Source organism: Geospiza fortis, unplaced genomic scaffold (genome assembly GCF_000277835.1).
Source record: "Geospiza fortis unplaced genomic scaffold, GeoFor_1.0 scaffold40, whole genome shotgun sequence".
Classification (NCBI taxonomy): Eukaryota; Metazoa; Chordata; class Aves; order Passeriformes; family Thraupidae; genus Geospiza; species Geospiza fortis.
The window spans coordinates 24,760,320-24,772,985 of NW_005054297.1; the positions used below are offsets into that span (position 1 = coordinate 24,760,320).

Genomic DNA, 12,666 nt, shown 5'->3' on the forward strand with positions numbered 1-12,666 from the left:
TTAAAATGCATGAATTGTTAGCTGGAAGATGTTGAAAAAGTGGTATGGTTACTGTTACAAATCTGTGACTTTATTCTGCTTACTTTTACAACTTGCCCTTTAACATGCTCAGGACAATGGCAAGCAAACCAACCCCTGAAGAAATTCAGAAGACTTAGGATCTGTCCTGAGATCCTGAGACACTGACTTTTGCATTTATAGATTGCTACTTTACCTAGAGATGCTGTGATGCTACCCAGACTTCACTGTAAACTGTGTATTCCTTCATTATGTTTTTATATTGAAATTGTGAAAATGAGGCTTTGTACATTATATAATGATCTTGATTACATTCTGCAGAGGATATTGAACTATATTATAATCAAGCTTACTGACTGAAGATCAGAAAAGGTCTGAATGTAAGAGGAAGCCAGGCTCTTATGCAGAAGGTTAAACCGCTTCAGGAATATTTGTAAAATTGTGAAACTATAGTTTATTGAAGCATTTTCTTTACTTAATCTGACAATTGATTATCAATTTTAATTGTTTGTAGAGGCTCATAGGGGTTTTGTTTAACATATCCAATAGTGGATTTTATTTAAGTAGCACCTGATTGGAAAAATTAATTCTGTAGGAAAATCAATATAGGTACATATGGTTTATGGGTATTTATATTTTGGATTTATAGTAGAAAATTCCATGCAAACCATTCAAATCATATTAAAAAGAACAAAAACATAGACACAACCTACAAAGACAACAGAGGGGTAGGCATACTGGGGAGAAGAATACAGAACAAAATACTGTTGTTTTGTGTATAGATCCATAATGCTGCTTCGTCTTGAATGCTCTGCACAATTCCAGTTGCCAAGAGAGCAGACTTGGAAAAGATTCACAGAAAGGTAACAAGAAAGGTAGGGATCTGCTTTGTAGACAGAAGTCAGCAAGACTTTTGGCAATGCCTGAGGGATATTATCTTTGGTGTCTGTGAAGTTGTCTGCAGTAGAGATGAACAAGAATTGATTTATCTTCTGGATGGTTTCAGGCCAACTTGAGAACATATAATTTATACAAGCCCCACTTGTACATTCTTCCTAAAGCAAAATGCAGGATGCTTTGCCTTAGAGGGGATATTTGTCACACTCAGGATGACTTCTCTTTTGTTCTAATACCTGAATGTACTAGATACTCTAATTCTTCACTATTTTAATAATAATACTCGATTTTCTGCATGGGCTCATTGTGAATGAGCATTGTTGATTTAGTAGACATAGAAAGAGAATCTACCACTTTGATGTTTTTTTCAAGAATCTTACGTTTTGCCACTGTGGTGTGACTCCTGCAACAGAATTGCCTCGCAGCTGGTTCAGACCTGTTCAGAACACCACTGTAGGAATAACATCATGGTGAACATTAGGAGGAATATTTCAAAAATACTATCACAATTGTAATTTCTGCTTACTTCTTGTGTGTTGAAAAATAATGATATGCCTGTGTGTATTTTATTACTTCAAAAATATAGTAATTAAAAAGGCAAATCACATATACTGATTTGTGGATTTTTAATCTGTGCAGCACCAGAGTAAAGGAATGGTTAAGTATTGGTACAGAAATATAGTTCTATTTTGCACTTCCAGATTCTGCTCAGTAGTTCTGTCTTTGTCTTTCAAAGCACAAATTTTCATAACAACATTTTTACTAATAAAACATAATCAGTCAAATACAGTTTAGGCTGTAACCACTTTTTTTTTTCTTTTCTTTTGGGGTCAAAACCCAATGAGTGTTGTGTACTTGCAAAGACATATTTGATGTTTGATAATTTCTAAATTTTGACTGCGTGGCTTTGACAACTGCGTGAGATTTACATTTTCTCAGTATTTAAAATTTGTATAAATTGATGGTTTTTTACAGTGATCTTTTAATAAGCGGGATGGAACTGCTGGATTTGACAGTACACCCACTGCGTTTTGTTAAGTTTAATATATGCAGACTTTAAAATGTTTAGTACAGTCTTTTAAATATTTTGTTCTAGAGAATAGTTAGTTGGATTAAGACATAATAATAAACAATTCCAACCATTTTTCTGTGACATCTGTTATCTGAGATGTGCAGATAAATCTATTGTCTTGGCTGTGAATTTGTAATTTATTATCAAATTTCTCATAATCTTGAAAGCAATTAGTTTAATTAAGTTTTTCCTTCTTGGAATTGAAGCCTAATACAGTTGATGACATAAAGAGGAAGATATTTTATGTTTATAAAGATGATTTGTAGAAAATAGAGCTAATTAGACTGACTAAATGAAAGATCTTACTGATGCAGTTAGAACTACATAGAACGTTATTTTTCCAAAATTCACATATTGTTTAAAATAGCCGTATTTTATTGATGATGATTTTGAAGCTTTACTTTTGAAAAAACATGCATTGAAAATGTAGTTAAATTTTTCAATACTATTGAAGTTAAAGTACAGGAAAACTACTGTAACATTTTAAAAACAGTGCTAGAAACATTACCTGTGTGAGTACTGTGAGTAAGACATTTTCTATTTTAAAGGCTATTAAGTAATATTTTTGAATAGCATTTTTACTATGAGTGATGCAAATGGCCTCTGAATTATACTGTTTTATTCTGTATAAGTAATTTTTTCCCATTATGATAACTGTAATCTTTTTCTCTCCTTTTTTATTTTATTTTGCTGCTTGCCTTTTCTAGGAAGTAGAGGTTGGTATGCTTCTTCTGTCTTTTATGATACTGTGAGCTTTTAATGGATTCCTTATATTTTACTAAATTTAGGTTGTTTCTCCCCCTCCAGGATGATTATTTTCGTACATGGAGTCCGGGTAAACCATTTGATCAAGGTAAGATTCTGCTCCTAGGTACTTGTGTGGGATAATATTTAAGTAATTATATTTGTGCTCCTGTTCTAGAATACTAACAGAATTCTGTTAATTTGTGTCATTTTCTCTGTCTTCAAATAATTGATTTAAGGAGGACCAGAAATTCAGCCTAATCATCATTTTATGTCTGGGATTTTTTCAAAGATTTTTTGATTAGAAAGAGATGGGAGCATTAGAAACCTGCAAAGTGGCTTAAAGTTTCCCTTGGAAAAACATGAGTTTTGGATGATTTTGTTTTATTTGTATATTTATGTTAAGAACCCAGGTGTTTTCAGTAGGACATCTGATGAAAAACAGTCATGCAGTCTAATACTTGTCTTTTGCAGTCAAGAAAAAAATTATTAGGATTTTGAATGTCTCTTTATATCCAAAGGATAAAAGATGATCTAGAAAAACAATTTTGGGAGTCTGTCATGTTCAAGTGATCTATCTTGAGGCAAAATGCAGCTGGAGCATTGGGAATGCTGTAATACAGCAGTTTTAGGCAGAGAATACTATGAGCAAATGCAGCAAACATTCCCATTACACATTCCATCCCCAGACATTGGAACTTAATATTTACTGTCAACATAATCCCCCTCATGTATGCTGTTTCAAAGTGTATTGCTGCCATTTAAGAACTGCTGAGGATATTGGTACTTTTTTAAATTGCTCTGAGAAATGCTTCAGGGGCTTTGTCTTGTCTGGTAGTACCAGTGGCATAATTGCTATGAAGAAACGGTGCAGGGGCTTGTAGACAAGAGACCAAGATAAAAATATGTTGTGAAGATAGTGTTTATTCAGTTTCAAAAACTTCCTCCACAATGGATACTGACTTGTGAGGGATATTACTTTGTTGTAATATTAGAAAAATCTGTGGTTATAGGAACTGGGAGTTGTGCATATTACAAAAACAATGAATGTCTTGCATATAAGCCTTCCAGTCCCTAAAGGGCTCTGTGTGAAAGCTGGTGAGAAGGGACATTTTACCAGCACGTGTGATAGGAAAAGAGGTAATAGCCTTAAGCAAGAGAAAGCTAGGTTTAAAATAGATATTAGGAAGAAATTCCTTACCATAAGATGGGATGAGGCACTGGAAGAAGTTGGTCAGAGAGACTGTGAACTTCCCATCCATGGAGGTGTTCAAGTCTAGGCTGGATGGGGCTCTGAGTAACATGATCTAGTGGAAGGTTCACTGCCAGCAGTGAACAGAGGCACTGGAATTAGATGATACTTAAGATCCCTTCCAACCTTAACTATTTCATGAGTTTGTGAATAGTGTTTTAATTCATTCTTCCTTATCTCAGCACCTTTTGGAAGGCCTTCTTAGGTTAGCGTGTTAAAGTATGTCAAAATTGCTCATGTAGACAGATCTGTGTAATTCTGTTTGTATTAATAGGTGCTTCTATATGGAAATATGTGTCCAAGCATAACAGGAGGGTAGCCCTTTCTGTGAAAATGTATAATGGTATTTATTCCTGGGCCAAAAATCTATTTTTAAAGATAGAAAAATACTGTGATTTGCCTTGCAATCCACCAACACAATTTCTTAAAGCAACATCTGGCATTTGTTTGAGGAAGAGGACTTGCTCCCATTGATCTATTGTTTGCTTCTATCTTGATAAGATAGAAAAAACATATTTAAATGTTTCGACTGTATCTTTTATATGTGTGCATATGTGTATACACCTCTAAATGTTTTTGTATTTCTATAAATACCACAATGTAACTTGTTCATAAACAACTATGTGGGGCACGTATTACTGTTGGAATAAATCTGAGTGCTCTTAGTTACTGCTAAAAGGCAGGTTTTGCTCTTTCAGTGGTTTTAGAAAGCAAGTAGAATGTTTTGTGTTTAGGACTAAAGGTGACTACTTTAGTACTACTACTACTAGTACTAAAGTAGACCACTTTAGCTACTACTAGTAGCTTTATCAACGTTTTATATGCATACGATATTTTCTGACATTTTCTTCATGCACCACTTTTACATCTGATGAAAACATGCAGAATACTTTTGGTACATTTTATTTTTAGACTACAGATGTTAGCAGAGCTTAGAGGGTGTAACTATTGAATGAAATTGCATACACAAAGACACTGGTGTAATTTGGTGAAGTGGAAAGGATGTTTTCCTTTGCTCAATAGAAATACCTTGGAGGAAAAGTGGAGTATATTAATGTAATTGAAAAAATGCAGCATGACATTTTCTGTGGAGGTTGAACACCCTGAAGGTATGGTTGGCTCATAGATGTATTTATGAAATTTCTTGTAGACCATTCCATTGAATTATTTTTGGCTTTTGTAGTATCAGGTTGTATTAGATGTCTATTTACAGCAGTAATTTTGTAGATACTGTTGTACAACAAAACCAGATTTTGAAACTATTTTACTTATATTAGTTTAATGTTTGCCTTTTAGCTCTGTGTATGTCATCTACCTAGTTCTGTAATAATTTGGGTAACTAAGGATATCCAAATACATGCAAACACTATAATTTGCAAATACATTTCTGTACTGTGAACTGAAATAATTTAGAATCATATTCAATAAAATAATTCAGTCATTTGCAAGCCCTGGGAAGTCATAAGGGAGTTTAATGAAGACCCATTAGTTGAAGACTGAAAACAGTCGTGTAGAATTAGCTTTGCTGCATTTGATATGTGCTCTCATGGTCTAGTTTTTGTAGAAGAACTATTGATGTTTTTAAACTAGAAATATATATCCATCACTTTCAAGATAAGTTGCAGTGCTTTGCAATTAAAATGTATCACATAGTATTTTAAAATGTTGTCTCAGATAAAGAAATAATGGTGTCTTTGTGGGAGGACACTATGAATTTCAAAAAGGGCAGAACTGAAAAGCTTTTTAAAATATTTAATGCTTATTTACTAGTAAGACTAAGCTCTATTTAATCTGGTGAACACTTCTCTGTTTCAGGTGTTTAGGTATGTTTGGGAATTCTGCTCACTAATGAAGTACACTAAATCCTTTGTTAAACAGATTCCCACTGCTTTATGATGCTAGCCCTTGCCTGGAACAATCTCTTGTAGATGTCTGAGGAACACTTCATGGTGCTTTTTCTTAATTAACTGATGCTGTGTTTAGATGATTCTTTTATCATTTCTCTTTTATCAATTTACCTATTGTGGTAACATCACAAAAGTGCCTTGTCCTGTACAATTCACAAACTTGGCTCCTTGCTCAGGTTCACTGGATAATACACATCTGCTTCTCTGGTTACAGCTTGCAAATTGTTTCAGTGTTTATTTCTGTGGGGTCATCAAATGGATTCTATATTTTTTAGCTATTTTTAAAAGATTCTCTAGAAAGGATTTTTATTGAGGCTATACTGAGCCCATAATAAGAGATTTTGGTTGCCTTCAGTAGTGCTCTAAGCCCTTATTTCCTGCTGTCCTGACATCTTTGCTTTATGCCCTGATGTTAAGTCCAGAGTCACCATATCGAGGATTATTATTAGGTAAAGTAAGAAGTTTTTCTGTTTGTTTGTTTTTAACATGGCCAAATCCTGGATGCAGGTGTCTGTTCAGACCCACAGATAGTTATGTCAGAAAAGTGGAAATGTGTTTGCAGGGTGACAGTGACTGTCCAGAGCTACAGCACCAGAGCTTCTTGAGCTGGCAGCGTGCTGAGAAGAGGGTGTGTGGGACTATTTCTTTGGACTTGCAGACCTGCTAAAATTTAGTCCTGCAAATCTCTCACTTCAGAAATCCAGCTTCTCTCTACTCTGCTGGCATGTCCCTGATAATGGTCAAGTCCATGAGCACTGCATACCTGAAAATATTTTGGTGTGTACTGGGCTGCTTCTTTACAGGCTCACTTAAAGGCCTAATTTGCTCATGTTTGCCACAGAACTTCAATATGAAGGCATGTAAAGCAGCTGACAGAGGTAGGTATTAAGAACATGAAATTGGAAATAACATTACAATTTAATGGTGAGGGAAAAAGAAATAATTTAACAAATCTCTTTAAAAGAATCAAACAGTAAACAAAGACTATAAAGAAGAAAAATGAGGTATACATAGTTTTACTTGAATAGAAGAATGAAATATTAGAAGTTGCCTTTTTGACCTATTTAACTTCTTGTATTTAAAAACCTGTTAATCTTTAATATTACAAATATAAAGAATGTTAAGATGTACTCTTTACAGAATTTATTTTATGTGGAGGCTATAATTCAATTTTGCCACAATTTTACCATTTCCTGGTAATTTTTGTTATTCCAGGCTTCTTCAAAATGCAGATGTATTTATATTTCTGGTGTATTAGATACTTCATATGAAAAGTCTACTGGATTCTGGTTTAGTTGGTTTAAAAAATTTCAAAGCTGAAGTTTATTACAGTAAAATGAAATTGATTAAAATTCCCTATCTAACTTAAGAATACATAATGAAATACAAGAAAGTAGAGTTCTCCAAGAGCCAAAAATAGAATCATTAAGGTTGGAAAAGACCTCTGAGATCATCGAGTCCAACCTGTAACCCAGCCCTTCCAAGCCCATCACTAAACCTTGTTGCTGAGTGCCACATCTTTTAACTACCCCTAGGGACAGTGACTCAACTGCTTCCCTGGGCAGCCTTTTCCAGTGCTTGGCAACCTTTTCAGGGAAAAACTTTTTCCTACTATCTGATCTAAAACTTCCCTGGTGCAACTTGAGGCCTTTTCTTCTTTGTCCTATCACTCGTTAGCTGTGAGAAAAGACCAAGTCCCACCTCAACAGAGTCTCCTTTCAGGGAGTTACAAAGGGTGATAGGGTCTCCCCTGAGCTTCCTATTCTCCTGGCTAAACAACCCAGCTCCTTCAGATGTTCCTCATCAGATCTGTGATCCAGACCCTTCCCCAGCTCTGTTGCCCTTCTCTGGACGTGCTCCAGCACCTCAATGTAGAGAGGACCCCAAAACTAAACACAGGATTCGAGGTATGGCTTCACCAGGGCTGTGTTTTATAGCATCTTGTTTTGCAAGAATAATCATCTCGGCAAGGTGAGACAGTAGATGGGGGAATTTTCAGGAAGATGCATTTCTGCTCTTACAGGTCTGCAGATGTTTCTTTGCCCTTGTTGCCCTATTTTTAGAACTCAGAAGCCAGTTCTACCACAGCCAGCATGTCTCTAAATTATGATTTAGTGTGTTTAGGAAAGGATAATATAATGCTTAACTGTTTGCTGGTGATATATCACTATTGTGAATGTTCAAGTAGTCTTAAGGTGTTCTTTCTTTTCTGCCAAATCAAGAAAGTGAACTTTTCGATATAAAAATAAAAAACAAAAGTGCTTTAATAAAGCCAGGGAAGTGTATACTTGCATTTCTCCTTGTCTTAGTGGGTTTGGATGTCTTTGCAGAATATTTGAGAGTTCCTTATTATATATAGAAGAAGCTCAGTATAATTGTCCTAATTTTGTTGTCACTTACACCAGTCTGAGCCCAAAATAGCTATGTTTTTCAGCAGTTTAAACAAACAGGATCATTTCTGAATTGTCACAGATAATGATAAGGGGGGCATTTGATTCTGACTATGTGGAATTTCTCATTTCCATCTCTTTTTGAGCTATGTGTAACCTATTCTCTTGTAAACTTTCAAGTAACACCCGAAAGACAAAACACAAAGAAGTGGGAATGTTTTTGAAGCAGAGATCATAGATATTTGTGAGGGGGAGAATTTCTTATAGTTTAGTCACTGCACAAGTAGTTTAAAAAGTGTGACTCAGTGAAGATGATTGTTTTAAAGGGAGTGGAGAAAGAATGTGTGAAGTATTTGAAATTTTTAAAAGAGATCAAGCTTTAGTAGGTTTGTTCTAGAGGAAGGACAGAAACTGGCAGATTCAATTTTACTTTTTTAGCACTTATTTTAACTTATATTATCAGTACCTAAAATACCAGGTTATGAATCAGTGTAATGGCATTTTTATGTCCATTTTAGAAAAACTTTATTTGCAGCAGTGAGCAAAATGGAAACACACAGTACTTTGTGTCGGATGGTTATAACCAGTGTCAGATGGTTATAAATTGGTACTAGGTGTTTCTTCATTCATGAGAACTTTTGTGTAGCATAGCTACAACCATTGCAGGGCAGCTAGAACTCAATGCGGATATCCCAGAGCTTAGTAATATAGAACCTTAGGAACACGGGTGATTTTTTTATAGAAGCCTGATAGAGACTTTACACAATTGTCCTTGAGTCATCAGTATGGAGAGTTCTGAGCACTCTTGAGAGGAGAATTTCTTGTGTAGAAGCTACCTCCATACACACAGCCACCTTAATTATTGAAGCACTTGCTCACAAGTTAGAAACCAGACTACACAACCAATGATGTTCAAGGATATGAATCTAAACTTTTAATTACTTCTACAGAAAAAACTCCACTCTAGCCTTCTTACTGAAGTCGTAGGCACTCTAGTCTTCTTGCTAAAATTGTATATTCGTGTGTCCAGATGGAACTAGTGTTCCGGAAGATTCCTCTTTGTGAACATCCAGCTGTAGTTAGCCATTCTGCTTTTTATGCCATGTTGTGAATTTTACATGGCAAATATAGTCTCTGGGAAAAAAACCAAAAATTTGAGATTCTTCTTTTTCAGAAAGTTCTTTTCAAGTTACTGAGGTAGGCTACTTCTTATTTGTTCTCTCATTTTTTCTTTATAAATTTCAGATTTCTAGCTGCACAGTGATTAATTTTCATGTTGAAGTTAAAAGGTGTTGATTCTCAGTAGATATGTTGCATAGTAAGATGGGCTTTTCTTGTAATGAATCCACAGCAGTGTGGGCTCAAACTACCTATGACTGAGGAGGGTCTACATGTGCACATGCAAATTTTGAATGCTGATCACTGTACAATTTAGACAAAAGATAACCATTACCACTATAAATTTTAATTTAAACATTTATCCGGGCTGTGTTAGCTCTGCCTTGCTCTCTTCCCTACTGTTACTGGAAATTGTGATGCTGGGATTCTGCAATTATCTAGACCCACAACACTTGTCAGTGAGAAATCATTCTATAGCAGGTGAGAAATTGTCATCTTTCAAAATGGAGAAGTAAAGATACTCATGGTCTTCAGGTACCTTCAGGAATTGTGTGATTTATCAAAGGAGGTAATATGAGTCATTCCCTTCTATGGCTCTGCCTTGGGTTATAACTAGGCATTTGACCTGATTATTAATATTTTACTTAAAACTTTTAGATAATTTAATTTTTTTAAATTTAAATTTATTTTTTTCTCCCTGCCTTGTCAAATATGAAAACTTTGCAAAGAAGTCAAGACTGGCCTTTTAAAGTTGTGGGGTGCACAAAACATAGCTGAAGTTTTAGGAAATGGAAACAAAATATGTAGTTGCTTCTATTTTGCCCATCAGAAATGAATCAGAACATTGGAGGACTTTAAGTCTATTAAGTCTTAAGACTTTGTCCTTAACCTTTTTTCACCTTTCATTTTACTTGGGAGTGCAAAGTAAGGAGCATGTTAGAATGCACTCAAAAGATTATGGAATAATGATCATTTACTCTGGTTTCTGCCAAAGTGCTGCCATTAAGAATATTCTTATGTTATGGCTTGCTAATCTTTATTTCCTATTATATTCCCTAAAAAAATGATGTTCTGAGTAGTGTCAGTTTTGGGGAGTGCCAGCTGTAAACTAGCTTACAGAAGGGATGATGGGAAGCTTTTCTTAATTGCTTTCCCAAATTTGAATTATAAATAAATACATCTATTAGTAATAATTAAATTAAGTTTTCAGATATTAATTGCTTCCTTACCATGTGAGAAGAACAAATCCATATTAATCTAGAAAAGTCAGCAGAAGTTCCTAATGGCAGAGCGACTTACAAGGCAAGATCTTAGAGAAATCGTAGATGATATACAACATTTTATACTTTTGATATGCTTTTTGTGACAGTGATATTTTTCTGCTTGTCGAAATTTAGGTAACATGACATTTTATGGTATTGTAGTCAGATACATGGACAAATGTAAAGTAGGCATGCAGACAAATAACCTATAGCAAGTACACTGAATATTAGAAGCTGTGTAAAGCTGAACATTATCGAGTTGTTCAAGCTCATATCAGACCTGCATCTTTAGAAGCTGGTTGTATGTGACATTGTGGAAGTCAGCTGATAGAGTATTAAAGAGATGATTTCCGACAAGTCTTGCATAACCACATTTCTTATGTCTAGAATTTCCTCTCTGTAGTGCAAACCTTTACCTGTTTTCAATAGCAATGTAGTTGTGATGTACAACTGATGTTTTCACTTCAATTATGAGGGGGTAGAAACCTCTAATTTTTAGAAATATGATGATATTTTAGTAAATGTTAATTGGATAAAAACTTGGATTGATACCTGATCATTTTGAAGACAATAGCTGCGAGGAATACATCCGTCCCACTGGGGGATTTTGATGCTTGTGATGATTTTGGTGTGAATATTGTACTTTTTCAAAGCTGCTTATTTTGGCAGAAATGGAAAGAAACAGGCAGTGTTTTCTGTGCAAGTCTGCATACTCTGAATGAGGTGGGGAAGTGCCAGGAATGATTTGTTAGGGATAGCTAGAAGATGGACGGAAGAAGTACAGACTTAGTGCCGTGTATTTCTTGATGTAAATGAGTTACATGCTTAGTGGCAATCTTTTCCTGATATACTTTTCCTGAAATATGATACTTTTCCTGAAATAACTTTATGCATTTCCATAGTAGTTTAACATATTTAGGATGATTCCTTGTAGAGACCAGACAGACACATAGTCAGATGTGTCCCTGCATTGTAAGGGTAGTACAGTTCTTCCCCAGCAATAAGAACTTCATACACTGGTTTTGAAAACTGTTTTTCTTGTGGTTTAGCCTTTATTGCTCATGAAAATTATTCATTTGTCAGTTCCAAGTATCAAATAAAACAGGCTCAAGAGAAAGGCAAGCCATTTCCATGCTTTATCGCAGACATCTTTTCACATAAAATCCTTTCCTTAGGATTTTTTTCCTCCTGAGAAGATGTGAAGCCTCAGGAACAAACGTAAACAATGATTATCTGCTGCTGTGGAATGCAATAAGTGCATCTGTGATTGGTCTTATGTGCTTGTTTGTAATTAAGGGCCAATCACAGCGCAGCTGACTTGGACAGAGAGTCTGGGACAGCTGCCTTTGTTATTGATTCCTTTCTCTATTCTTAGCTTAGCTAGCCTTCTGAGAACCTTTTCTTCTATTCTTTTAGTATAGTTTTAATATAATATATATCATAAAATAATAAATCAAGCCTTCTGAAATATGGAGTCAAATCCTCGTCTCTTCCCTTATCCAAAGACTGCTGTGACCACCATCACAATGCTTTTGTAAATATGTAATTTTTTTCAGTCCTTTCAAAGCTGGCAAAATTAGTAATGCAATCTGATATGGATGCTATGTATTTTATAGTGTAGGATTGACTAGAGCATTTGGTGTTCAAAGAGAAAAAAGAGGAAGACATAGTGGCTTTCAGGATTCCTAGCAAAATTTCCTTTTGTGTTCTTTCTTGTTTTATCCTCTGGCTTGTTGTTAGTCCAGGCAGACATTTACCCTTCAGTTAGCTCAATTTTTCGCATTGCAAAAATTTGAGCTTTTTTATCTGATCTCTCTGTTGCTGTTAAAAAAAAAAAAGGTTTCAAGGATATACATTCTTCTTTGACTTTGCATTAATAAAACTTAATTCAGTAACTAAGAAAGTTTCATGAAAACGTACTGGGAAAAGGGAGGCCATGCGTTGCACGTAAGGCGAGGAAAAAACACTTCTGCAGGGAGCTCACAGCTGAAAGAGAACAAGTTCA

General features: G+C 35.1%; 1 protein-coding gene across 1 annotated transcript in view; it reads left to right on the plus strand.

Moving 5' to 3' along the window:
- Positions 1-2,794: 2,794 nt before the first annotated feature.
- SPOCK3 (SPARC (osteonectin), cwcv and kazal like domains proteoglycan 3) overlaps positions 2,795-12,666 on the plus strand; it is a 100,887-nt gene continuing 91,015 nt past the window's right edge. The window contains exon 1 of the mRNA XM_005415560.2: positions 2,795-2,840. The gene's annotated coding sequence lies outside the window, so the exon portion shown is untranslated. The remainder of the gene's footprint in view (positions 2,841-12,666) is intronic.